The sequence below is a fragment of the Plectrocnemia conspersa genome, unplaced genomic scaffold, assembly GCF_051122295.1.
Source record: "Plectrocnemia conspersa isolate PC_06_02 unplaced genomic scaffold, ASM5112229v1 ptg000008l, whole genome shotgun sequence".
Lineage (NCBI taxonomy): Eukaryota > Metazoa > Arthropoda > Insecta > Trichoptera > Polycentropodidae > Plectrocnemia > Plectrocnemia conspersa.
This window is the reverse complement of record NW_028277172.1, coordinates 15,484,443-15,512,213: the sequence shown is the minus strand read 5'-3', so window position 1 is coordinate 15,512,213 and position 27,771 is coordinate 15,484,443. Positions and strand designations below refer to the sequence as shown.

Below are 27,771 nucleotides of genomic sequence, written 5' to 3'. Positions count from 1 at the left end.
TTCGGATTTAATACTTCGTGGTCTTCGGTTGCCGCAGTGTTATGTACGTACGTAAATTCAAGTCTTTAATTTTAATCTGTAGAGATTCTAATTAATGTTTGAAACTGCGGTTTTAATTTCTTCTCTCTATATATTTATAATATATATATATATCGTCGGTTTGAAAAAAGACCTCCACAACTCAAAGAAATTAATATATTTTTCATACTTATATTTTGTGTTATATTACGTAATCCCAAAATATCGTTTATTTTAATGCTTCAAAATATAATTTTATTCTAAAAATACTTTTCCCACCTCCTAGTATTTTAAAAAAATTCCATTAGCATAAAATGTTGGAGGTGTGGGGGATCTTTTACTTGTAACTCACGCCCTTAATTACCGTAACCACGACATAATAAGGATGAACTTGACAATAGAGTGTAAAGGAAGAGCACACAAAAGCCTTCGTTACGTCTAGAAAAAAAATTTTCACAAAAAATAACGCTTAATTACTCTCCGATGCAACGAAAGAATGTTTCTTTGTTGCGAAGCGAGCATGGAAAATATATCATCGGACGACAAAACACACCATAAAGTCACAATATTCCCGTTGCACTATTCGCCCTCGGAAAGATGTCCGTCAAGCAAATGTTATTTGCTAGAGGCGTTTCATATAGGCTTAGATTTTGCTATAGTAATTTCCCATTCGATTTTTTTATAACATCTGACATTGTCTAATAAATCACCTACCACTTTACAAATATTTTGGTATATAACATACAATTTTGTATTCATTTTTCACTTGATAAAAATTTGGGTCCTATTTTTTTTAAATATTGTGCACCAACATATACATATATTATATAATATAATATATAATAATACATTTTTTTTAATATTGGAGTGTAGCTAGATGTGCACCAACACATACATAATATTGTATAATATAATATATAATAAAATATGTACGAATGTATCAACGGCCAAAGCCCGACTGACTTAATTTAAAAAAAACGACATTCATTTTGGGATTACATAATACAACTAGAAATAAAAAAGGGTTCAAAGTCATAAAGCTAGTCTCATTGCTCACCCAATATTGCTTTTTAAGCTCTAAAAAGGATCAATGCGATTTTTGTCTTGAGAATGATATAGCTTCGAACCTTACAAGAGCGGCACGTCTTGAGGGGCTTTCGGGGCCGGGCCACACCTATTTTTATATTTATATATATACCACAAATATACAAATTAAATAATACGACGAATATTCTGGATGTTTTATATTTATTTGCCATTTTTAATTTAAACAAAAGCAATGAATATTAGGTATATAGTTTTTTGTTGTGGTGATTTGTTTTACTTTGCCAAGCGTTTTTATACCTACAAAAGGCCAGCGTTTGCTGGCCCGTAGCTAATAGGATAACTTATGCCGTCACTGAGTGTCGAGCCTATTGCCTGTGTAGGTAGCTATGAAGCGAAATTATACGAGCATATTAAGCAGCAATTAAATTCTGAAATCCATAAAAATGTATTTTTCGACAATCATATAATTCTTTATATTTTTCATATTAGGCTTAGAAAAATTATATATTATTACATGAAGAAATTTCTTTTGACATTGATTTATTATTAGTTACTGATTAAAATACTAATGAAGTAGATATATCGTTTGCAAAATAGTTACACAATATAATTTTGCAGCAAGTGGTAACTTTGCCGAAAAATAGACATATTATTTACTATATTTATTTTTAAATTCTTAAATTTAAAATTAGATGAAAAAATAAAACATTAGGCAAAATTTATAAAATAAATGAAATTGGAAATTAAAATAAAAAAGTTTTTAAAAAAATTGTATATATGAAAAATTTGTAGTGGAGAAGATTTACACAAATAAAATTGTGTTTTAACAAAGATTTTTTATTAAAAATATGCAAGATATCTATCGTATGTATATTTTTTATTAAAATAGATTAATATAATTTGTATGACATTTTTTAATTTAGGATCCACCTGTTGAGATCACGAACCATCCCTAATAGTTTGCATAGTGCTGTCATGTCAAATTAGATATGCGTACTTTCCTTAATATGTTTTAAAATATATGATTTTAATTAATTATATTTAGTTATAAAGTCGGTTATTATGATTGACACGAAAGACAAATAAATATATGCTTGACTTTCTAAAAGCTTATAATGATTTATTAGTGTTTTTTGCACTTTCTATGAACGAGTTTACATTATACGAATCTGACCGGACATCTTTTAACCGTCAAAGCACTACATAAACAAGGCCGCAGGGTCGGTGCATATTACGAAGGAATACGTCGCAACCCCAACAGGTACCATGCATCCCTTGGAACCATATTCTATAGAATTCCAGCGCTTTTTTAAATACATATAATATATTCTGAGTTGAATAGCTATGTAGTATGTACGACCTAGCTCAATTTTAATTAATCATCACAATATTTATTCGTGATAATATAAAATTCTAGGTTAAACTAATCTGTTTTGATCGATCGGAATTATAATTATATAATAATCACTAATTCTGATCTCACAGACACGATATAATTTTGAAAAACAGATCAATATAAGATTCAAACCCAAGTCTTTCAGGTCAAAGGTTAACGACTTATACGACTATTGGTTTTCATTAATGATTTTTGAACCACCGTTTACGCAGATACAGTCAAACAAGTTATATAATAGTCAATATCAAATTGTATGTTTCCGCCCCGAATCATTGGATTGGCCGTGCTGAATCATTTTCATCATAAATATACTTTCTTCAGACACTTCAGTCAGAAACATCATTCAGAACTTCCACTTGGCTCCGAATAATAATATACTGTTTTTACTGATCTTGACAAGCCAAATCGACCGAGAAAGCAGCTGCTTTTCACTTCGACCTTCCGAACCGGTCCATCTATTCAGTCACCTGAACCATAGAATTTAATCCGGTATTCGAGACGACTTGATACATGCCATAGTAATATGTCGAGAACAAACATTTAAAATGTACCTGTATTCATAATTATTTTTTGCATGTGTTTGAAATGTTTAATACTAACAACTCAATGAATCATACTTTTCTTTGTATCCTTTCTAATAATTATTTTGAATATTTTATCGTAATTGGATTTTAAATAAGATAATCATATTCAAATATATTAAGCACATATGTGTCATATAAATAAGTATGACTACATTGTTATTGTGCCTCGCATTTCACGTTATATATTTTTGATGCTTTATTAGAATTATTAATTAAGTAAAATTTCCACATTTCTCTTTTAAATGTAATTTGCAAATAGTTTTACCTGATCTGCGAGAATATGTTTGTTTTTAGAATTAATTTATATTTACAGTTGCAATTTCACAATTAGCGAGAGTGGTCCAGCGATACAAATTATTTACACTGGCACGAGGTAAAGGGAATAATGATGCGAAACTATTGTCAAGAGAGCTGGGTGACACGTTTCACAACACAAAATGGTTTATTAATACTTACTACAATTAATTAAGATCTCAATTAGCGTAGGTGACAATAGAATAACCACTACGTTTAAGATATCAAACAATCATAATCGTGATTTCATTAAGAATATTCTCGGCGGTGACATTTAGAGTGCTGAGAGAAAAACAATTTGTCTAATATTATCTTGAGACAGCTATGAGTCAGGCGGTAGTAAATGAGTCAGCACAGGTGTGATTCAATTCATAAATAATATTTTTTTCGGAGACAGTAAATATTGCAAGATTCGACAGCCTTGTAAAAAACCTATTTTAGATTCTAGCCTCTTTTTTTCACTTCGACTTTATCCTTAATGTAATGAATGTACTTAGCATGGTTTTGCTTTTGTTATAATTATAAAATAACGTAAGGTGTAATAATAATATATAATATTTTCAAAGTAAAACAAGTTTTTTTTGTAACTAATTTTATCAATAATAATATGTATTATTGATTAATTATGTATTTTGTATGTTTGCATTTTATTTTTATTTCTTTAATATATTAATTAGATAGAGTAACCATTTCAAGCACGGCTTATAAGCGAATTTTCACAAATACAAGTAAAGGTAGCATCATTTTTTTATTACTATCTCATTTTATTTGGCTATTACTTTAATTTTAATATGTTGAAGTGGTTCGTTTTTCCACGTTGAATAATAATATAGATATTGCAAAAAATCGTTCAACAATCACTTTATTTTTGTATCGAGTCTGACATACTTTTCTCATTATTTTTTTAATTAAATTTGTGTGATGTACCATTTATTACACATTGTTTTATTAATGGAATTATTAATGATTTCAATCCTATAAGATCAATCTTTGCGCGTTTCGATGATACTTTTGTATATTTTTTACCGTTAAGAAATAACTCAATTTATACATTTTTCACTATAAACAGCAAAATCTCTTATAAATATCGAATAAGCATTACCAGTGATGGCACGTTAAAAGGAAATTTTATAAGTTTTAATATTTATGAACAGGGCAAGAAGAAGAAAACGTCGCGAAACACGTTATATGGGGTTTTATCGCTCCGGTTGCATTCCGCGAATCTGGAACGCGAGTGAACCATGCAGGGGCTGCCAACATACTTTAATGTGAAAAAATTCTACTTTCGTTACATAAAATTCTATAAATATTCAAGCACTTTTAAAAAAACAAAATATGAATTCCTTCTGCAATATCATATTTTATTAAATGTCTTGTGAGACAAAGATAATCAATAGTAGGATGGAAAATCTTTCAGTTCTCTAAACTATTATATAAATAGCCAAAAAAATCTTAAGTTTCGATAAATTTAAACAAATTACTACTTTAATGCTGTTTAAAGTGAGAGCTCTTATACATTTTTATGGTAGTTAGGATAAGTACCGCTATATGTATAATACATATCTGTAACAATCGAAACATTTTCTATAAATAAAATTGTAGATAACGTCGAGGTCACCAATTTTATTAGTAGACGTCATCGATTATAATACTATACAATTTACAATAGCTATTTTGTAATTAGTATTAGGTCAGACTATAAAAATGTTAAAGCTAAGCATTCTGCAAAATTTCTCGAGAATTCTCGAGAAATTTTGATACATAAAAAAGAATGTAACATTATTTTTATACTGTATTATTATAATCACATACTATAGTATGTGATTATAATAATACAGTATATTATTGATGAACAGAGTTCAATAGGATGATAATATGTTACAATGGACGTGAATAATCGAAGGACCAGAATGAATCGATTTACCTCGATTAATTACAGAACTTCCAAGTTACGAAGATATTTCGTACTCTCATATTTATACTCGAATCGTAGTGAAAATTGTCAATAATAGCAGTTGCTACTTTACATTTTTCGTATTTGGAATAAGATGGAGACAAAAAACCTCTTTGATTATTAGAAAAAACGAAATTCAAATTAAACGACAGGCAAATTTTATGGCGTAGCTCTGTGGAAAGCCCCCATACATTTATGCAATCTGTTGACTTCCGAGCGAAGCGACTTTTTCTTAGCTGATTATTAATGGAGTTCTTAGATAACCAAATCAAAGATAAGTTGAGAAATCGTAAACATTTCCATTCCAATAATTCCAACCTCTATTAAAAGCTTCGAAGAAAGCATCTGGTATGAACTTACCCATATATTCAGTGGTATTTAAATGCAGCGGTTGTGAAATATTTTTAAATATTTGTAAAAATTTAATTTTAATAAAAAAGCTCTGAAAATTCTTGTATAATTAAAGTGTTGACTGTTCTGGTTTATATTTTGAAAGTTTAAACAATGACATATTGAAAGATGTAAACGACAAAGGCTTGGCTTAACAAAACATAAGTGAAATTAACATTTGCAGAACACCAAATATTTCATATATAATAGCCACGCACACTTTTAAAAGCCTTTAATTAGCATAAAAATTATATAAATAATTTTCTTTATATGATTTAAAAATGTTTGGTGACGATTGATCCCCCAAAATTTCTTTATCCGTGAAGATTATAGATATATTATAATTAAATAGGGTAAGAGCAAATTTTTAAAACTATTACTTTCATTACACATTTTTTCATTCAAAAGCTACACATGTTAATAATTAATTTGTATCTATACGTAAGTAAATAAATAATTTTACTAAATGTATAAATAAATAAATAAACAACAGAGCAAACTTTTCAATATATCGTTATGAAAAATAAATGTAAAAATATATTTACATTAAATCAAGGTACAATTGAATCAACAACTAGAAGCAAATTAATTTGAAATAAAATAAATATATAAGACTCGGCGCTTATCTTGAAAATACAATTAGAGAAAATGAGATCAACACCCCTTTTCTCTCACGATTCTTAGATTGAACAGCTGCAGTTCGTTCGAGATAATATAAGTTTGGCAACAATGAAATTGTGCCTGCTTGCTCGGAGACGATATTTTGAGGTACGCGTCTGACAGTTGTCTTTTAAAAGTGTGCATTCTTTCATTACTCTGTGCCGTCATGATAGATCTGTTAATTACATTCGGTAAAGATATGCATAACTGGTGTTCTATTATGACAAAAGATGATGTCTGAACTGAAGGCAATTCTGTTTCTTTGAAAATGCTCGGCACACAAATCCATTAGGGTTTATTCCCTTAATTTTAAGTTTTCTTAACCTTTTAGTTATATTATTATTCCATATGTAACTATTTTTTGTTTGGTTGTAACTGGAAGACTTTCACTTTTACTTATCAAGTTAATATTATTTTATTTATTTAAACCTGATATTACTACAGCGGGAGTTTGGCGGTTACTTCCTCAATGATTGCGGAGGTTAAATTTTAGTTGTGGAATGTGAATACTTTAAGTTCGAATATTTCTACGAATCTCAATCGTAAGCATTTGGTCCGAGTTGTACAATTTTAATATTGAGCTATATGATTTATGTACTAGTTTTCGAAGTTTATATTCCAGACTTTATCAAAGCTTTGCGGTTACATTGAGAAAAATAACGGCGCAAACTTTATTTTATTCTATAGTTTTCGTAATATCGTTTGTTATCATCTTATACTAAACTTCAAAAGAAGACACGTGCATTCCATTTTCCTGAATATGTTAGTGAAAGCGACAATAGTTTCCTTCTATAACTGTGCATTTTCAAATGTAACCAGAAGATCCTTTAATATATATAATATCAAAGTTACCAACACAGTAGTGTTTATAATTACCATGTACATCTTTGAGTGAGATCATAGACTCAAGATTTCACATATATTAAGCTTTTGCGTTAAAGAGCATCACTCGGCGTTTTAAATTCTACGTTGACGCGTGTTTAGTGTGTTGAAAAGTCTCAACTGCCAACATAAATTGAATTTATGTTTCAAATCAAAAATTTATCACCGCTCGCGATTAGCGTTTATGGCCCAATAATGGCCCGCAAGTTTACGAGTGTGTCTTGAGTGGACCGAGGCAGTAAAAAGAAAAAGAAACACATAATGGGAAAGCGCCCGGAGGGTTCGAAAAGGTGTGAGAGCAGGGAAGGGAAGAGGCGAAAGAAAAGTTGTAGTACCTCGACGCCTGGAGCGTTTGCATTTTTGACGTTTTGTATAATGCTCACCTGAAGGCTGCTGCGCAAAGGGCCCGGGGATAATGGCCCAGCGCAGTTTGAATGCATTCTCGTAGTTTTGTTCTCGAAAGCGTAGGACTCAAAAGCTAGGCGCTCTCGTCGAAGCGAAATCTGAAAGCTTACATGGCTCTGTGAATAGATGTATGTTATATAAATAGGGAAAATGCGTTATACAATGGAGTGGTAGATAGGCGTACAAGTATATCAATGGAAAACATTCACTAATTAACACTTCACCATATACGTGGCTCTTTAAAAATTGTATATTTTTAATTCTGGAGATGCATTGCTTTAACGGGCCCAGTGTTGAATGTCGCGTCAATAAAAAAAGTGCCTATTTATAATAAAAAAAATAATAACTAATAATTTTATACGTACATCGAATACGCTTTTACACTTTAACACATAAAAAAGGCTCGTCTGTATATGTGATGGCTATGACGTTAACTTATGCTATGTTTACATCATTATATTCCATCATATAAAAAGCGTTTTGGTGTGACACGTCATTATATTACTTACATGTTTTATGAATTCAGGCCGTAAAAAATCTCTGCAGATATTTCACTCAGAATTTAGATATGCTCTTTTGAATAAGGAATTTATTTAAAGGTGTTTTGAATTTGTGCAAAGATAACTCGAAATCGCAACGCACTTGTGTGTTCAGAGAAAAAACTGGACAATGTGCGAAACCCCTCAGTATATTGCATAAATGTTTGTCATATATCATATCTAAGTGCACTTAAAAAAAATACTAACTTGGATATTCTAAAGGAAAAAAATTCTATTCTATCATATTCAAATATCTTAAGATTTTTTGTAAGGTTTATGTAGCAATTCTGCACATTAGTATGACAATGAAATCGAATAGGAGTGAACTTGTTGTGGTTTTATAAATAATATATTACCTGTTAAAAAATAAACAGAGAGGACGTAATAGTTACGCAAATTAACTGATTTTTTCAATATGAATTAGTCATAACACAATTTAAAACTTATCTAAAATAATTTTTAAAAAAAGAAGATTGCTTAAAGTCCTCCACGTAAATAATATCAGTTGTATTTAATAAAATCAAAGTGTGAATATAAATTTTTAATGTATAAATACATATTCAGCAATTGGAACTTATAATACGCTTCGAACGCTATTTATACAGTGCTTATTAAATTTCTCAAAAAATTTGGTGATTTCTCGAGAATTTTCATAAAGCCTGTTATGGTAAAAATTAAATTTGTACGAATATTTTTGAGTGCTCTACAACCGCTGCATACAATGGGTGGGTTCGTGCCAGATGTTTCAAAATATGCATGATTTCTTGGAGTATTTGAATAGTAAAATAAAATGTTTACGATTTTCTTAACTACTCTAATCGAAATTATCTTTGCTTTGGTAATCTAAGAACTGCATTAATAATCATATAATAATTCAGGACGGATTAGTTAGAATTATTTTATTTTTTAATAATTGTTAAAGTTGTACTATTTTTTTCCTAATTAATAGATGTGTCCCTTTTTTTCCAACTTATTTTATTACTCGTGTTAAGCCATTACCCTAAGTTGTATTAAAATAATAAATAAATAAATACCATCTACAGGTATACACATATGTACCCATTTACGACGATAGCCATTACGGTTTGTTAAGCTAACATATTTCGTTTTATTTCTCCGGCTCAAGTGGGATTCTTATATTTTCCGATACGAAAAAAAGAAAAGTATGAGGATAAATAGACGTCATAAAGAAGGATACTTGTCCGCCACGGAGTTCGCTCGTGCGGAACATTATACCTAGGTATCATACAGGGTGCTTATAAATGCATAATAATATTGTAGAAAAAATATTTAAATAAAAACTAGTTAATTTAATCAATGGCCTGTGAATTTGTCAAGTGTCAAAATACAGTACATATTAATGTATTCTTCATGTATTTTTTTTTTTTTTTGAAAAGCGCTGTTTTCCTATTCGTTACTTATTGTTGTTCGTAACAAACAAAAGGAGGCGCGTCGGAAAATCCGTTACGTGTTTGCATTGGTAAGTGCGCATCCTCGTTAAGCCCGTTTGCAGCCCGTAGTACGTGCCTCAGTCAAACAGGAACACGTTGTGCATTAAAACTTCATAAGCTGCAAAGGTTGTTACAACTTCTTTGTTCAATTGCTACAGTATGTCGGGAAGATTGTGAAATTTTTGAAGTAAAATTAAGCTTCCTGTAGCTTAATTTTTTTTTGTTTGGCAGTATAAAGTACAATCCATGTTATTTATGCTTTCAATGAATTTTTTTGTAAAGAATTTACCTAATGAAATTTAAAAAACTATAGTTTTTAAAAACTTTCAAAATGTTCGGTTTGGTTAATTCGTTGGGGTTAGATTCATGTTTGAACAGCAATTTTTTTGTGTAGTTTTATTAAATGTAATTTTTTCCTTGTGTAATTTTATCCCGACACCTCACGTGTGCTATCTAGAACCAGTCACGAATTTTTAATTTGTATACATATGTACATTTAGTTGGTCCTTATTTTATGAATTTTCAATTTGTTTGATAAATTAATAAGTAATTTTGCATTTTGATCGTTGATCTCACGCAGCGCGCTCGTAATTGTACACTATGCGCGTTTTTAGAATTTCTGGCAAAATTTACTTTTTCTTCGACAAAATTCACAAAAAATATTTTAATGATAATTTGTATATTATGTATAAAAAATATGTTGCATTGATATATTATAAGACTATATTTTTGTATTTTCAATAAAAGTTCATTTTTATTGTATATCAAAATATCCCAATAACGATGATGCTAATATTTTTACAATAAACTAGTAACACTAATTTAGCATTTAATTTTACAAATAAATCAGATTAATGAATCTTTGTGACAAAATAGCCCCACATATTGCTTTACTCTTAATATCCATCAATATAAATAACCCAAAACTGATGTTTATATTATATGTTAGCGTCTCTTTAAAATTTCACATAAATCAGTCAATTTGTGATTTTTTCTAAAGTAAACTGTTCGTTAAGTTTTGCAAAAATAAAAAAATACTTAATACAGTAACAAATACAAAATAGTATAGTTGATGGCAAACATATTGTCCACACACAATGGTGAAAAAGTAAGCATGTATGTGAGTTTTTAACATTAAAGTTTGCAATTTCGAAAATCACTGAAGAAAACATCGATTTGATTCACGATATGGTTATGGCATTTCCCATGAAGGAGCTTAAAACATTTTGAGTAATAGATAATGTCTTGTGTTTTTTATCAATTCCAATGAAAATATTTATTACTACCGGTGAAACAAGGGCTCATTACTATCCTGAAATAAAGCAACGGTGGCAAATGGCTCATGCTTTTGAGACGCGAATAGAATATTGATTATGAATTGATTTCCTACAGCAAGTTAGTGAAAAATAAAAATAGAGAAATGCCTAAAATGCCTGATGCGGCTTTTGATACCTCATATTCCCTAATCATAGGATATATCTCCAACAAACTTCCATATACACATTGCTGTACCTCGTGTGCAACAATTTTCATCCATCAAAGTTCTAACAGCATTAAAGGATTATTTTGCATACCAGAACAAAGTATTTATCAGACCATGATCAAAGCATTCCAGCATCGATAGACTATTATATATGAATTAAATAATAGATTAAAGAATGCTGAAAGCATTTGTGAAATTTTCACTTATGTATTCATGTATGATTACGGTTCGTATTGTTTTATTCAGTCATGAAAGGGAGTTTTCCCTTTAAACATTGTAAATATATAATACATTTGTCAGGAAAAAGAATCCATTAAAAACAAATCCGTCCGATTCAGTTTCAACCGTCTCTATTCGGACTCTCGTCACGCGTCCTTTTTTACCACCACGTCTGGAAAACTGTCCCGTCTCCTCCCCTTCTATTCGTTGTCTCCTTTCCGGCGGTGAAACTTTCCCGGGGAGAGAGTCCATAAAACGAATTAAGTCACATCGGCAAATTGATTTATCTAGACGGTCGTAAACAGATGCCGTTCGCTGCACGGAGGGATGCTGCAAAATAAACTTCTCATCGCCGTCATATCTCGTTTAGCGTGTTTATACTGATTTAACGATCGTCGCGTTGCACTCTGTAACGTAAATATCGTATAAGGTTACTTATATGAAGAAAGGATAACAAGCACGTATGAATTAAATATCGTTTCACATATAGAAATCTCTGATTTTTTATTATAAAATTATATCTAAATTTTTAAATCATATATGTTTTGCTGCCATTTATTATTAGTGAACTATGTATGAAACTTTTTTTAAATATAAAAATGTCATTTCATTCCCTAGTACATGGTTTTTGAGCTTTTCAAAAAGGCGCGAGCTTTCATTACATCCAATTAATCATTCCCACTTCCCGTCAATTTGTCTGCTAAATGATATCGTTTGCCTTGTTCGCATTCCCGACGGATATCCGTTTGTTCCGTTTGTTGGGATGTAATAATTATTGTTTTATACGCGAGTATGATACAGATACATAGGTATTGCAGATCACTGTCAGTAACAGGCGGCGCTGATCGTTTTGCCTATTTATTGTTTGACCGGTTTGACAGGGTGAATAATTCATTTATCAATCAAGGCTGTTCTCGTGAGTTATATTGTTTTAATGATTGTATTTTAACCCTTTGAAATTTGGAGAAATATTTTATATAAATGTTTACTTTTTGTACGATTTGAGTTGAATAATTTAGCAATTAAGGGAGTTATATTGTTTGTGTTCAAACCCTCGGTATTTTATATAATATTTTAACCATTTTAGAACAACGTAAAATAGTAACTGAAATGTGGTTTAATTGTTTTATTGCTTCATAAATGCTATAAAGTACATATACATATATGTTCAGCGATAAGTTATTTTTTTCTAACTTCGGCGTAGAATTCTTAGATTTTTTCTGATCCATATATATGTAACAGTGAATGATTATTTTTAAGTGAAGTTATATTTTCACTGTTTTAGTAAATTTATATCTGAATACATCTTCACCACTAGATAGCAAAAATATAATTTAATTGAAAAGTTTATTTTAATTATATTTTTATAATATAATATTGGTATATCGTGCTGATCCAAATCCGCGCCTGCTTATTCTTAAAAAAATGTACCACCCGTCCAATTTATTAGTTTATTACTAATATTTCAAGTTCCATAACTTTCATTTAAAATATATTTACAGAAATATACCCAAAAATTTCACGTTGCTAAGCTAAATTAAACTTTTAATTGCTAATTTAATTTTGCAGACATTCGTGTTATATTATCACTATGATCATTGATTATAAGATTGTCGAATTTGTTACTAGATTTTGACAACTTCAGCTATGTGCTTGTTTTTTTATATACAAAACGTAGATTAAGTGAACCGCAATCCTCAAATCGGTCGGTAGGTTCACTTGTATTGCGTTTTTCTCGCACGTGCGCATTATATATGGCTTTTTAAGCTTTCCGATATTATATTTTCCGCATTTGGCAACGGCGCACCCGGACGCCATTTTCAATTTCCTCAGTGACGTCACGAAATTTTCTCATAAGGGCAGACCGAGCCAGCGATCGTTATTCGCGCCGCAGCTATTATTTCCATTTTTTGTTGTTTCTCCACACAATATATGCTTTTTTCTTCACATATTTTAGCATATCTTTGAGTCGTTTTTCATTTGCCCTTTTCTCCCAACACATTCTGCGAATCCTACGCAAAAAGTTATTCTTATTTAAACAACGATGAAAAAAATTACGCAATGAAAAATGCCTTTCGGACGTAAAAAAGCTCTTGAATCGCATTTCACTTGAAATTCTTGACCACGCGCGTTTCACGCGAATGGGGGTCATTCTCGGTACGCGAGGTTTTGACCGTTTTTGCTGACCCACGTGCGAAAAAGGTTATATTGGAGTGGAGGATGTATGTACATGAAGATAGGAAAAATGGTATTTATACCCTTCGCGAAGGCGAGTGCCTTTCATTTATCAAATTTCATGAATCGTGATAATGATATTGTTATAATAATTATACAAGACAAAATGCCGCTTTGGACTAATTTGACTTCGCTCAACCGGGTATCAGTCCCTAGCAATACTTATACTGACTTTTTAATTAATCCATATATAAAGTATTTTATTGCAATGTTTGTTTAAAACGTCATATTTACTATTGTCACTTATGATAATGAAGTGCAATATTTGCTGTTAATGGTAAGACTTTAAGTACGAAACTTCACCTGCAGCTTCCATCCGCCTTTTTCCATTAATCATCCGAGCTCTCGCTTGCCCGTTAGCCGATGCTGTACTATAATACCGGTGTATAGTATAATACGTCTGGCGCGACCTTATAGACGTCTATAAATTGAAAATTTTCTGAATTAAACGTCTTCGCCCTTTAAAAGCTCTCACGAATTGCAAATGTAAAATATTCCTTCAGCATTTCCGCATTCAATTTCCATTCCTATTCCTCGGGGCTCTCGACTGTCTCCCTCCCTCGCTCATTGGCAGAAAAGTATCATCGACACAATTAAAACGGAAAAGTAAACGTAATTGTGTTTTAAATTGTAAATTTATGCAGAAAATTCCGTTTAAATCATGTGTAATTTTTTTATTATTTATACACGTGGTGGTACTTTATTGTCAAAATGTTATTAAAGAACGTACTGAAGCCGTATTATAAATTGTTGTTTTTATACTATATTTTATTTAATATGTTTGAATTCAGATTCGTTTAAGCTTTTATTTATATGTGGGGAAAGCGTAGGTCCTTCTATTGATTTGGAAATGCTTTGTTGGGGCGTGATTTGGACCCTGTTGTACGTTGTTCGTAAACGTGAATGGAAAAGGTTCAGGAATTTATTGAATTGAAATATTATTTGATTAAATAATATATTTTCGTATGTTATATATATTCTATTGTATAATAAAAATATTTTTGATCTCGTACCTATTGTGGTTTGTAAAAAATATTTTTATTATACAATGTTTATAGTTTGCTACACAAACTAGTCTGACCCACAAAATGTCCGCTTGTCTATCTGTCTGCAGATAAAAAAAATTGTAAGACCTATACCCTTTTCAGGGTCAAAATTCATTAATATGAATTGACGAAAATCAGGGATTGAAATAGCAGAATAATGTGGAATTTAAGCTATTATTATGAATCTGGAATACTAATTACTTTAGTTTGCTATACAACTGATATTTATTAATAGCATAAATGCTTAGATATGTATAGTATTAAAAATAATTCGTTAAGACCAAGTTGTAATTATGATTGTTAAGACCAAGTAAAAAATGTTACGCGCAGATAGACGTTTTTGACATTGATTAGTGGTCCTTTTATGTAAAATAGTTAATAAGAACAACATTATTATTTTTAAGTATAAGCTAATTATTTTTTTAATATGTGTGTTGTCAGTCAAAAGGTAACTAAACAAAAAATATAAATTATTTTTACACATAATGATGTTGAAATTTATGTTGGACATGTTTACAAACAACTTCAATTAAAATTTGAAGCTATAACACCACCACAGGGTTGCGAGCTGCTAATTTAAATGAAAACTAAACACGCTCCATGTTTATACGATAATCCACAAACTATCCGTACTGCAAATTGGATTTGTAAACTTTCCCCTAGCTATAGAAGAAACGTGTTTTTTACGTGTTTTGTATTTTACTAACTGATTTCTTTTCTTTTTTTCAGAGCTGGTCGTAAAAAATATTAGAAAAAGTTTATTTTTCTTGCACTGCGTGATTGATTAGGTGAGTTTTCTATTTTTGTTGTTATTATTTCTAAACAGCGGTTCCTTGCTGAAAGGACATTCGAACCCTGAGTGCTTTCACTCTATCCTGAATCATACTAGATAATCAAATCAATCAAGATGGGTTGTGAGATAGGAGATGGATAAAAGCATGATTCTATTCAATTGAGGGCAAGTTTTGTCACAGGAAACTATAGTTTTTTTATGTCGATGATAATTTCAGCAATGAGTTTCCTTGTTTGTAATTTTTTTTAAAACAATCGACGTATTTGTTAGTACGTAGTAGTATATGTATTTATGATGTACTTGCGATCATTTAAAAATATAAAAAATTTAGTGATCTTTCATCGCAGTCGTTCTAAACAAACAAAATGACGTCATTTAGTAAATGTTACCCATTAACAAATGTGTAAAAAGCTTACACTGTTATACTTACTTCAAATATGATGCGATACTATAAACATTAAAGCAAGTCGCTTGCCACCTGTAACGTGTGACGGCATCCTGTTATTAAGATTGTACATCGTACTATTACCATACCTCATTAACCCTTAAGATTACCATAAAACGGTAGTTAGAACAATGTTCTATCTGCCGTTCAGCCGCCGATAAATAACTTTACACAAACGACGTTATTTACGCTCGCACGTAAACCCCAGTTTCTCCAACAGCCGTAAACCTATCCCGATTTCCCTCGTCGATTTCGAATCGATATTCCGGTCACGGGGAAGGCCTCGTTCTTGCCACTTGCCTACTAATTTAAAATATCGATTCGGTTGAAAGCAACGGGCCATTCATTGTGGTAGTATTTAATATTAAGGTTCAATTAACCGCGCAATGATCGAAATTTGTGGCGCTACTTTTCCTAATTTTCACACGCTTCGGAAAACTTAAATGACATTAAAGGAGTTCAAGTTGCGCCCCTTGAAATATTTCACCGTTAGTTAAACGGATTCGTCAGTAATCATTACGTCGGAAATACGCGAACGTAATTAAACACGGCGGTAACTTCATAAATATACACCGCTATTCTTTTGTGTTCGATGGAAGCAATTAAATTATTTAATTTGAACAATACATCTTTATCTACGATCATTAATTATTGATTGATACTTAATTAAATTCATATTATATATAACATATACATATTTTATATGAAGTGATCTTGATTTAAAAAATAATAATTTATATAAGTTATTCTAGCCAAAAAGTTTATAAGAGAAATCAATGTCAAATATTGGGGTGGCTTAATAGTTGACAAGATGTAATTTATGTCGTTAAACTAAAACTTGATCACAAGTTTACTTTGAGAGACATATTGCCAAAGTTAGATGCCGAGTTTTAGTTTTGTGCGAGATAAATATACATATTTTTGTTAAATGAGAAAATCTTACAAGCATGGTATATAATTTGTAATGCTGTAATTAGTTTTCAAATTGAAAGCATAAACATGTTTTAAAATGTTTATCAACTGGACCTCTAACTTTTAAACTTAATTTATGTATTAAATTTTATTTGATAATAATTGCTAATATAATTAATATTTTATGTTTTAAATAATTTTCTACAATAATTTCTATACTTGATCTTATATTTTTTTTATTTAAGAAAATTATATAGTACATTATTCTTATTGTTTTGAATTTTCTACTTACATTGTGCTGTTTTTTTTTTGAGAACTACTATGTTTTTATGTAGCAGTTTCGCTTTTATAAAAATGTAGTACGCCACTTTTAAAATCTGAAATAGTGCGTACTATTATTTAATATATTAAAATGTTTTGAGCTGGCGTCCGTTGTATTAAAAATAAGGTCGAAATAACGTAATTCGTAAGGTCTAGACTGGTAACCCAGAGGCTGGAGGTTCTAGTCACAACAGCAGACTCAAATTTTTATTTATAAAAATGCGCTATTATTAAAAAAACAACGCCAGGTGCAAAATGACATTATTTTTCTTTGACCCGCATCGATTCCTGACCTTGACCTCCAGCATTCCCCAATTCTCTTATTTAAATGCACTCTCATAGCATATTCCAATCCTCTCCGACACAATCAATCCATTTCTTCCTTAGACCGTTTTATTCCTAGAACCCAACGTGTCATTATTGTGGGCGCTCTATCCTTTTTGTACATGATCCGCCTATCGAAGACTTTGGAACTTATAGAACGGCAGCAAGGACTCCTGACTGAATAGTTTCTATAGTTCGTGTTTCATGTTGCTATAGGAGCCATCTTCTGATTTTATCTTTTCCTGCTATTTTTCTCAACACTTGTCTCAGTCTTTTTTTGTCGCTTTGCGTTTTAGTCCAAGTCTCACTGCCATAAAAAAATTAGAACCGAATAGAATTTTACACGCATGATAGCACTTGTTGAGATTTCATTCTTCCTCTATCTTGTTTTGCCATTTAGAGTCAAGTCCAAGTACTTAAAATTTTCGACTCCTTTTTATTGCTACTGTTCAATCTCTGCAGAGTGATATCTATTACTTAAAAATTATATTACATTATATAGCTGTTACTGATTTCCATACTATTATTTCAGTGATTAATAGATATTCATTATGTCTGATTGATTTACTAAGATCATACAGATTTACCCCGTTGCAACGCATTAGGCTTACGCCTGTCAGGCTACAACGGAAGATTTAAAAAATAATAAAATATATCTATGTATAGAAAAAAAACGGTAAAAGTTTCTGGAATCAAAAATTACGATAGTCAAATACCCTTCTAGAAATTTCTGTTTTATTAACACCCTTGATGGCACAATAAGAATTATAGGGAAAAAATCAGACACTGAATCTGAAAAGGATTCAGATAATGATCGTCATTCTATAATATTTACTTTCGTTTATTGTTTTTAATTCTAAAATAAATACTGTGTTTTAAAATTAAATGAAATAAATGTACTGTAATTATTGTTGCATAACTTTCACCTTATTTTTACTTCCATTTCAAACGCACATTGCGGTTTGTGTAAAGTACAATATACAAATTTAATATATAGACGCAATGTAAGAGACAAAATAATATAACTTTGAAATAAAATATAATTAACTCTTTTGTTGCCGAAATCCGATATGTAAGATTTTGGCACCTTGGCGGGAATTGCTATCATTGAAGAAATAAACCGATACATGTTTACGGATTGTATGGTATTTGTTTCTGGGTAAATAATATTTTTTTCCGAACATACTTTTTTATTATGTAATACAATATCGATATTTAGACATTATAGTTACGCCAACCAAAAGGTTAAACGTAAAGCTATTGGTGAACTCGGTTGTGTTTCTCGAAACGTGCTAGCTTTTAGTCCTAAAGACGCTTTGTTTTCCTCCATATGGGATTTGTATTATTATATCATATAAATATATACTTTAATTTTTAATTCCTCTTATGCTTCCTATTACTTATTACTTATATTTACAGGTGAATTTGTGTTAGCATTTTGCACGTTCGAAGTTAGCTATAAATATTTTATATGTGCTTCCAGCTCCTAGATTTGTTTTATCAGCCTGAGCTTAGATATTTGATTTGATTAAAATGCCCTAATTTAAGGGTTGCTTTAATCTACTAAATAATTACCTGATATACTCTTCTTTCATGGATTTTTTTTTAATTTACAAAATAATTTATTTCTATACTAATAACAGCTAAAGAATTAATAACATGCTGTCTACTTTATTAAACTACAACAATATTATTCATATTCGCTTAGCCAGATTCTAAACAATTTGCTTTTTTATAAATGCAATAATATTTATGTTTAATAAGATTTAGTTGTGTATTATGAATTAATTATATTTTCACTAGTATATAATTATATAATATAAAACCTTATTAATTTATACTTATTTTATCTACCACGTAAACTTTTCAACGTATAAAATAAATAAAATAATAAAAAAGCTTCAAATTATTAATTAAGAAATGTTAAAGTTCAGCCTAGATTTAATTCAAGACTTTCTGATTCAATTAAACATTTCATGTGATCTTTAAAAAATAGACGAATTCTACTATTGAACACTTGTACTATAATTGTACTATGTAATTCATACAGATGGAGTTTAATTTTTAGCTGTTTTTAAACTCTAGTAGTATTAAATTTAATTCAATATATATATTTCTTTATTACTTGGACATTCTATTATGGTATCTTTGGCAAACGTCACAAGCGCTTATCTTCCGATTAGGCACGTATATTTGCGCCTGTTTAAATGTTATCTCTGCACACGTCTATCGATCCGTTCCGGTTTCGGCTTTGTTAAATGCCGTCGAGTCCCTTTCGCCATGGAGTAAGTGCCTCCCGTTTTACTCCAGTGATATTCTGGACTCCGAGGAATACGTACGTACATCTAAAAATACATCAAGTGAACTAGCACTATCAATGGATCTTCTTCCACCTCTCACTTGTTCGCCACTTTATGTCACCCACTTTTAATATATTATCATTGGATCCCTGATCTACCTCGATCACATAAATTTTGTTGTAATTCACTTCAGTGCGCAAACACATATCAGTTTGTTTTTCTATGAGGTTGTCAAAATAATTTATTTTACCCTGAGTTTGTTTCTTCACATAATAACCCGTTTTAAGTGACATTTACGAGTGTCCTTAAGTGTCCACGATCTGCTTGGGACGCTTCAAGTCCGATTTCGGGATAAAGCTCTATGATTCATCGCAGTCCTTAAAAGCGCCTTACACCATACGCAGCACGTATTGCCATTATGTCTTTCGCTCGCGAATAACTCATCTTTACAACTCCACATGAGTTATTGCTGCCTTTTCTTGGATTTGTTTTGTAGAGAAAAACTGTCGAGACGCCCGCTTCGTATGTGTATATCACTATTGCTTTTTAATATATACGTTATATTGGCTGTGTAATGTGTCAAACGCGATAATGTGTCTCAAGGTTGTTTGGGCCGTTTATGGTGTATTATACGAAGATTGTAGTGATAATGATTATTTTTAGATCATTTATAGATTGACTAATAATGAAAATAAATTATTAATCATGTACAAATCTAGACGGTTATGTGTGTATATATGTATATATAAAGATGGTAATATGTACAGATTTTCATAGCTTCAATCCAAAACGCAAAATGTTTTATAAAATAAGAAAATGAATTCAGTACATACATCTCATAGGTAATATTACGTACTTATTAATAAACGTATATTTTTATCTTGAAATATCAGATATTGATATTTTTATAAATATAACATATTGAATTGTAATCATAAATATATTAACACTCATACACGTTTGTCTCTTTAACCTTCTGTATCTTATTTTTATCCCTTGTTATTTTAAAATATATTTTTTCGTAGCAGTTAAAATTAATATAAATCTTTTAGTAAATAATATTAATTAATATGTTCCTAGAAATATAATTATGATGATACGTTTATTGGACATTTTCTCTGAAATTTTCCGATTCATTATTATCGTTCTCTCCGAATTTTTTTTCTTTAACGTCTTATGAACGTCTTTGTATATAAAAATGGTCCATTTTCTAAAGGCTCTGTTTAATGAATGCCTTTTATATTTTACCCTGAAAAGTGACATTTTATTTTTTTAATCAAAAAGCTCGTGCCAAACGTGAATGCCTATTTATCGTTTATTTACAGGTCTTTAGCAATTTCAAGAACCAATAGACTGCCGACGTACTTTTAGTACATTATAAAACGAATAGCGGTTTATGTTTGAGTTTAAGATTGGTCATTAGGAAAATCAGGGTTCAATTCGGTGGGTTTTGTATGTGTAAAACTTTGCCTTCAATATTTCATTTAAGTTTCTGCTGAGATTATAATTAAAATATTATATTACCATAGAATCACTTGAGTGTATTCACATTTGAATCATACACTCGATTGAATAATTTCTATAATTAAATAAATTCTACAAATTCTGATACCCATTGGTCAATCTCTTCTTTTTTAATTTTCTTAGTTATAGGATTCTAACATTTGTATATTGCTCCATCTAATTTAGGAAACCTTAATTTATTTATTTCAATGATAATTTCAATTCATGAGTTCACTTTTACTCCTTTTATTTTCTCTAGAAATGACATTAAGTATTTTTCTTCAGCACCACATTTACATTTTTCCCATCGATGTTCTGTCAATCGTGATATTTTATTTTTTTGTGCAAGGCACATTTTTTTTATTGGCAGAAACATTTTGATTTTCCATATTTTATGTTTGATGTAGAGGCAATACATTTGTACAATTTTGATTAAAGGTTTCTTAAAAAAAATCTTCTAAATCTCTTATAGGCTCATTGTTACCTATAAAAATAATTTGAACGTTTATTGCACTAATATTTATCAATGAAAAGAAAATTACCATTAGCCAACGTTTTCATCTGCAGTCAGTAATCGAAGCACTTATTCAACATCACATTTTTTATCAGTCATTCTAAAATAATATCACAAAATATTTAGTTCATTTATTTATTGTAAATCTTCGGCATTAGAATATACGATACAACGATTTAATTAGAAAAAAAAATAGAAAAACCTAATCTGTGATGATCGATCAGAATTAAAATTATATAATAATCGTCAATTCCGATCTATCTTGGAAACACAATAGAAATTAAAAAACACTAGATCCCATACGATATTAGAACCCATGTCTTTCAGATAGTTGCCAAATAATCATTGCATATTGCCATGGTTTTTTTATAATTCATGCTGAGACTTATTATCGAGATGTTATAAAATAGATGACTAAATTAATATTTTTTAATATTAAGGTTACACTGAACAATGTCATCTATTAAGCAGAAAAAACTCAACACTGAAACTTCGAGTGGTCTCAAAAGTTTTCCAAGAAGCTGAACCACCACCTGACTAGACTAGATTTTATCGTACCCGTCGCTTCGCTTGGGTTTAATATAAACATACCCACACACGTCGATTTAATTAAAAACTTAACGTAGGGAGTCAAAATGTCACATCTTTCATAAAACCCAAGAGCACCGCTCATAGTATATACTAGGTGCTTAAGGCCATACATACCCAGATGCGTAACATGTACAAGAAAGCTCACCGATCGCAGAAAAGCTTACTGGCAGGGGCCACTCGCTGATACCCCGGGCAAAGAACAACTCAAAGGGGCGAGCAACGGTCGGGGGGTGGCAAGATAATATTGAATAATGCATCCGATATTGTGTCCCCCGCGGCGTATGCGCATGCACCGTCAGGCCTATGCGATATGGTAATGCAAGGTTTACTATAGTAGCCTTGCTTTCACGCCGAAAGCTCTAGGCAAATTGCTGCTCTTGTAGGGTGGGCTGCTAGTTTGAACAAACAGGGTGGCTAATTATGATCCGGACGGCTTCGCGGAAAAGCCTATGGGGTGGTGTCACCGGAATCAATTTGCCTATTGGATACGCTCGACACGAAGAGTGTCAGCTAGGTTGGATGACACGTTGATGGTAATTTCTTGGCTCACATTTATCAATTTGAAGCAAATCTTTGAATTAACTTTCATTGCGCTATTCGTTGTTTTGATAATAGGTATTAATTACCAGAGAAGTGAAGCACTCTAATAAATATTTCATATTAGGTAATTGACATAATAAGATCATAAGATATTTATTTTGATATTAGACAAAATTATTTTTGTTAATAATTAATATTGTGCAACAATTTGAATGACGTTAGCGTACAGTTGAACTCTGGCTTTTGCACTTCAAACAAACCAGGGTGGCGTGAAGAGAGAAGCGGCTGCTTTTTCAATCTTGTCCGTCTGTCACTGGTCAGCGGCTCCTCATTGGCTTCGAGTTTGTACAAACTAAGTGAGTCCATATTGGAAAGCTCTGGTTGTAGTTCTTGATGATACTGTCGGGTTGGTGCTTTAATCGTAAAGTTATCATTTGGGACATTTATACACATGGCCGACCTGGAGAGATTTTTCTACAACGACTACTGGTGGTGCGGTATTACATCTGATCATTACGTCGAACAGGTTGCTTTGTCATTCGCGCAGGTTTTGGAACGCTATTATGATGAATTTCGGGATGCAAATTCCTTGAAATTTATGACCAATACTTACAAAAAACAATGGAATTTGTATTTATGAAGGCAACCCCAAAATTCTATCGACACAATATATAATAGCAATCGTCAATTGTAAAGATTCCGAATAGCTATTGTTATGCATCTATTGTCACATATGGTTTACACCGGGCACTAATCCCTTCCTATATTGCAGGTACTTTAGCTCTATCCTCCGATATGACAAAGGCATGTCGACGTTTATGACTTAATATGTAAAATTTTGCTTCTGACGATCAGTGCCTCAATTTCACTAATTGTATTGTTTTGGATCTGCAGGATTTGGATAAATCAATACAAATACCTACTTATATATTATGTCATTGTCAAAATTGTGGTAGTACTGATTTTTTGCCTATCCAATAGCAACTTCAATTTTCATTAATGAATTCGCCAATTGGTTGTCGACATGCAAAACATAGAAATGGTAAAGAACTACTCAAAACATTTTTATGGTTCGTATATTATCGCTCGTTGATGAGGTGTGCTTTTTATTATTTGGAATATATAACAAGAGTGACATTAAAAAAAAAATTCGAACGGAATATTAGAATATTAACGTACAATACTACAATCAAGCAATCTTAAAATGTGTGCCCAAAATGATCTTAGTATGACGTTTCCTAGTTAAGAGTCATGAATTATTGAGTTAGTGATATTTAAAAATGAATAGCCCATATGAATAAAGTACTTAAAGTTGTGTGCACCCTGCCATAAATATTCATCATTATGTATCAGAATAAAAACACTGAAAGAAAATACTAAAATGGTAAGGGGGTTAAACCAAAATGGCTTAAAAAACCTCTTCATCATTTAGGCCTAGCATATTTTTATATAAAGTTTTGCCCTTATTTTTCCATAGGGACTTTGAATATTTTATCAACATTATCTTTTAGCAATAAAAAAATTTAGTTTTTTAGTTTTCTAAAACTTTCTTAGTAAAAATATCAGACCCAAAATTTGCTCATTGCCGTACTTTCAATGTTGCGAATATACATATATGATTATTTATTTAAAGCATGTTTTTCATGTGTAGTCAACAGTTAGGCGAAGACAATTTTCTCCATACACCTACAATTTTTCCCGCAGCTTTTTTCCTTTAAAATGTATCACAAATGCTTTATTAGAATAATGTCTGGTAATTGTAAAACCAATACAAAACCTTCAACTCCTTCAACGCAAATTATGATCTGTTTTTTAATAAAGTATGGCGAGTAGCATTGTTTTATTATAATTGGATGGTAGAAATATTTAATTTAGAGTGAATTCTAGGTTGAGTTTAATGTGATAATAGTCATGCTACCTTCGGTCATAAACATCGTTCCTACTTCTTCTGCTGGTATGCAAAAATATGAACGCATTCGAAGATACGAGGGGGACCCAAAAGTAACGAGACTCGAACTGTGGAAGGGAGGTACGTTAAGTGGTGGTGTGTTTTAGAGGGAAACAGTATGAGTCAGTATGTAACGTTTCGTCGCCGTGAAAGCATCCGTCCGTGCGTAGCATTTTTTTTAACAAAACAACTTTTTCCCGCGAGATGGCTGACGCTTGAGTCAACGCGCGGCGTTATAATTTTGTTTTCTGCTAAGGAAAAAGGCCGCGGAAGCTCTTGTAATGCTTCAAACAGCTTACAAGAATGATGCTAAAGTGAAGGTAACTCACTCTACTTGTCCGAAAAAAGCACGCAGGTGAAGTTAAACAGCAAGACAATGCTCACTTTTTTTTATACTAGAGGTGTTTTGCACGCAGTTTGTTCCTCCAGGCTTAAACACTTAATACACACATGGAGGTATTAAATAGATTGAGAGAGAGAGCACCAGGAAGAAAAAGGCGGATTTTTTGTGCACATGAGATTGGTTCTTTCATAATGACAACGCACTGGCTCACACTGCGTTATCTGTGAGGCAGTGTTTTAAGTAAAGGCGGAATTATACCGATTATTCCCTACCCTACTCATCTGACCTGGCCATCTGTTACTTCTTTTTGTTCCCTAGACTCAAAAGAAACATGAAAGGAAAACATTTTGGAACTGTGGTGGAGGTAAATCTAAAATCGCTGGAGGGGTTAAAATACACGGAGAGTACTCTGAAGGTGATCAAAATTTGGAGTAAAAATATTTAAAAATTAAAAATTAATAAGTAAATATTTTCTTCAATTCTGACACACACACCAAAAACAGTAATCATAAAAAACGACGTCAACATAATGATAAATTAAATGCTTAATATTAAAATATGCAAACAAAGATTAATTTTAACGTATATGACTTGTCCAATCTTCAAGTGTGCAGTCATGGTTTTGCCAAACCTATTTTACCTTTCTTATATTTTTTTTTCTTAAAGTCATTAAAAACGACTGAAAAATATTGTAAAAATAAATACAATAATCGATGATATTTATAAAACACGACCTTATTTAAAATAAATTAATTAGGCGTATAAATTGAGTTATCTTATATTTGTGACACAAAATGTACAATGATATTGTTATATGTCAATAGATATCGTGGAATACATATGTAATCTGTAACGTGAAGAAATCAGCGATAACAAAGGGAAAACGGCGTTCAGGTGGCAGCGCCGCGTTTAATTGGCAGCGGCTCTCAAACTTCGTTGCGCAAGACTAAAATGCACTCAAACGGTGACGATGTGCAAACGACGTGATATATGCAGTCTAGACGTGTTCAAATGTCGTGCTAAATCGCTTTCGGTTAATACGTGCATAAATTTTGAATTAGTGGTTCATTAAATCTCAGCAAATTTGCGTGTATGTCAGGTGTGACTATGCTTTAGAAATGAGTGAATATGTTTTACTATATCATGAGTTATCTTAGTCTACTTTATATATAGTTATGGACAGTATAGTAAACTTTCTAAAAAATACTAAATAAGCTGAAAATGATTACTTCTTCTTTTTCCTTTCTATAAATCATTAAGCATTCATCCCTCAACCCCTCAAAGCTCAAAACTCGCGACGTCCCTCGTCAACCACACAGTTGTCAAAGTCAAATAACATCTCTTGAAATTGATATAAAAGCGTCCCTATCCAGAAGGACCCATTATTAATTTGCGCCCAAGGCCAAGGGCCCAAACCGGCGGCTTAGCGGATCCCGTGTATTTGTACAAACAGACGCAGTACGTTAATTAAACGCGAGAAGCGGAAGCTCGACAGCTCGAAAGGCCGTGGCGAGAAAGCTCAAGTACTTCCTGGCATTCCTAAAGCGCGAAAGAGGGTCGAAAAAGTCGATATTGTGCGACTTCTGTCGTGCTTTGTTTCACTGAGTTGTTTTAATTAAGGCGTAACTGGATACTCGGGCGCAACTGAAACCCCTATCGCTGAATAGAGATATTGGATTCGAGCCTCGGACTGAATTGATTGGGGAGGATGGAGTATCCTTTAATAGATTTTTAAAACCCGATACAAGGGTTTTATTTGGGTTAAACTATCCTAATTCCATATTTAGAATGCCTCTCAATATTGATTTTCGTATTCGGCTTTAGGGTTGAACATTAATCAATCTTAATCAACTCAGAATTTTTGTATTTATTATCCAATTATCTCAATACCCTGTTTCTTCGATCCTTCTAGTAACAATGAGCCTTTATATAGTGAAGCATTCATATTAATAATTCACCGAGAAATATTTAACATTTTACTTCAGCACCATTTAAACTCATTTTAGCCCTCATAGTCATAAATCATATAAAATGTTATTATATATTCTTTCATTTTTATTTGTTGAGGCCCATCAGTATGGCATGCGGCATGATACACCAATAAATGAACTCCATGTAATACCGCACGGCAAGTGCGAGAAATAAATCATCACAGTTCGTCGCTATAAATGTGCAACATTTTCTAAATTAAACATTCAAAATCGTGTATTAAATATAATCATATTAATGGTATGACATCTACATCCAAATGGTAGGCGACCTACTAAGTAACTATACCTGTTACTTATAACATTCATTATAGCCTACTGTTAATAGGTCGAAATATGAAGACAATGGCAATTGAAAGGTTTATTACATTACATACGTATATATACAATAGCACGACAATTTTAAATATTTGTGCATTAATGATATTTATACATATGTGTTTGTTCTAGAAGTAGTAATGTGTCGCTGTAGTCTTCTAGTCGTATCGAAGATAGGGTTGAACTCTTAAAAATTTGAATAGACCATATTGTACGATGTTAAGTGAAAACGACTACTTTCCTTATATTTTTAATGGTCATCTCGTTAATTCGGCGTAGCTCAGCTTAGTGTGAGTTCGACTGAGCTCCCTTATTCGTCGGGAGCAAA

The 27,771-nt window shown here is 31.4% G+C and overlaps 1 protein-coding gene across 11 annotated transcripts in view; it reads left to right on the top strand.

Annotated features, from left to right (window-relative positions):
* bsk (mitogen-activated protein kinase dJNK) overlaps nucleotides 1-27,771 on the top strand; it is a 117,346-nt gene that overhangs the window by 70,619 nt on the left and 18,956 nt on the right. For 8 of the 11 annotated variants that reach the window (XM_088191059.1, XM_088191065.1, XM_088191061.1 and 5 more), the window contains exon 3: nucleotides 15,333-15,391. The exons of the other annotated variants lie outside the window; for them this stretch is intronic. The gene's annotated coding sequence lies outside the window, so the exon portion shown is untranslated. The remainder of the gene's footprint in view (nucleotides 1-15,332; nucleotides 15,392-27,771) is intronic. 11 annotated transcript variants of the gene reach the window in all.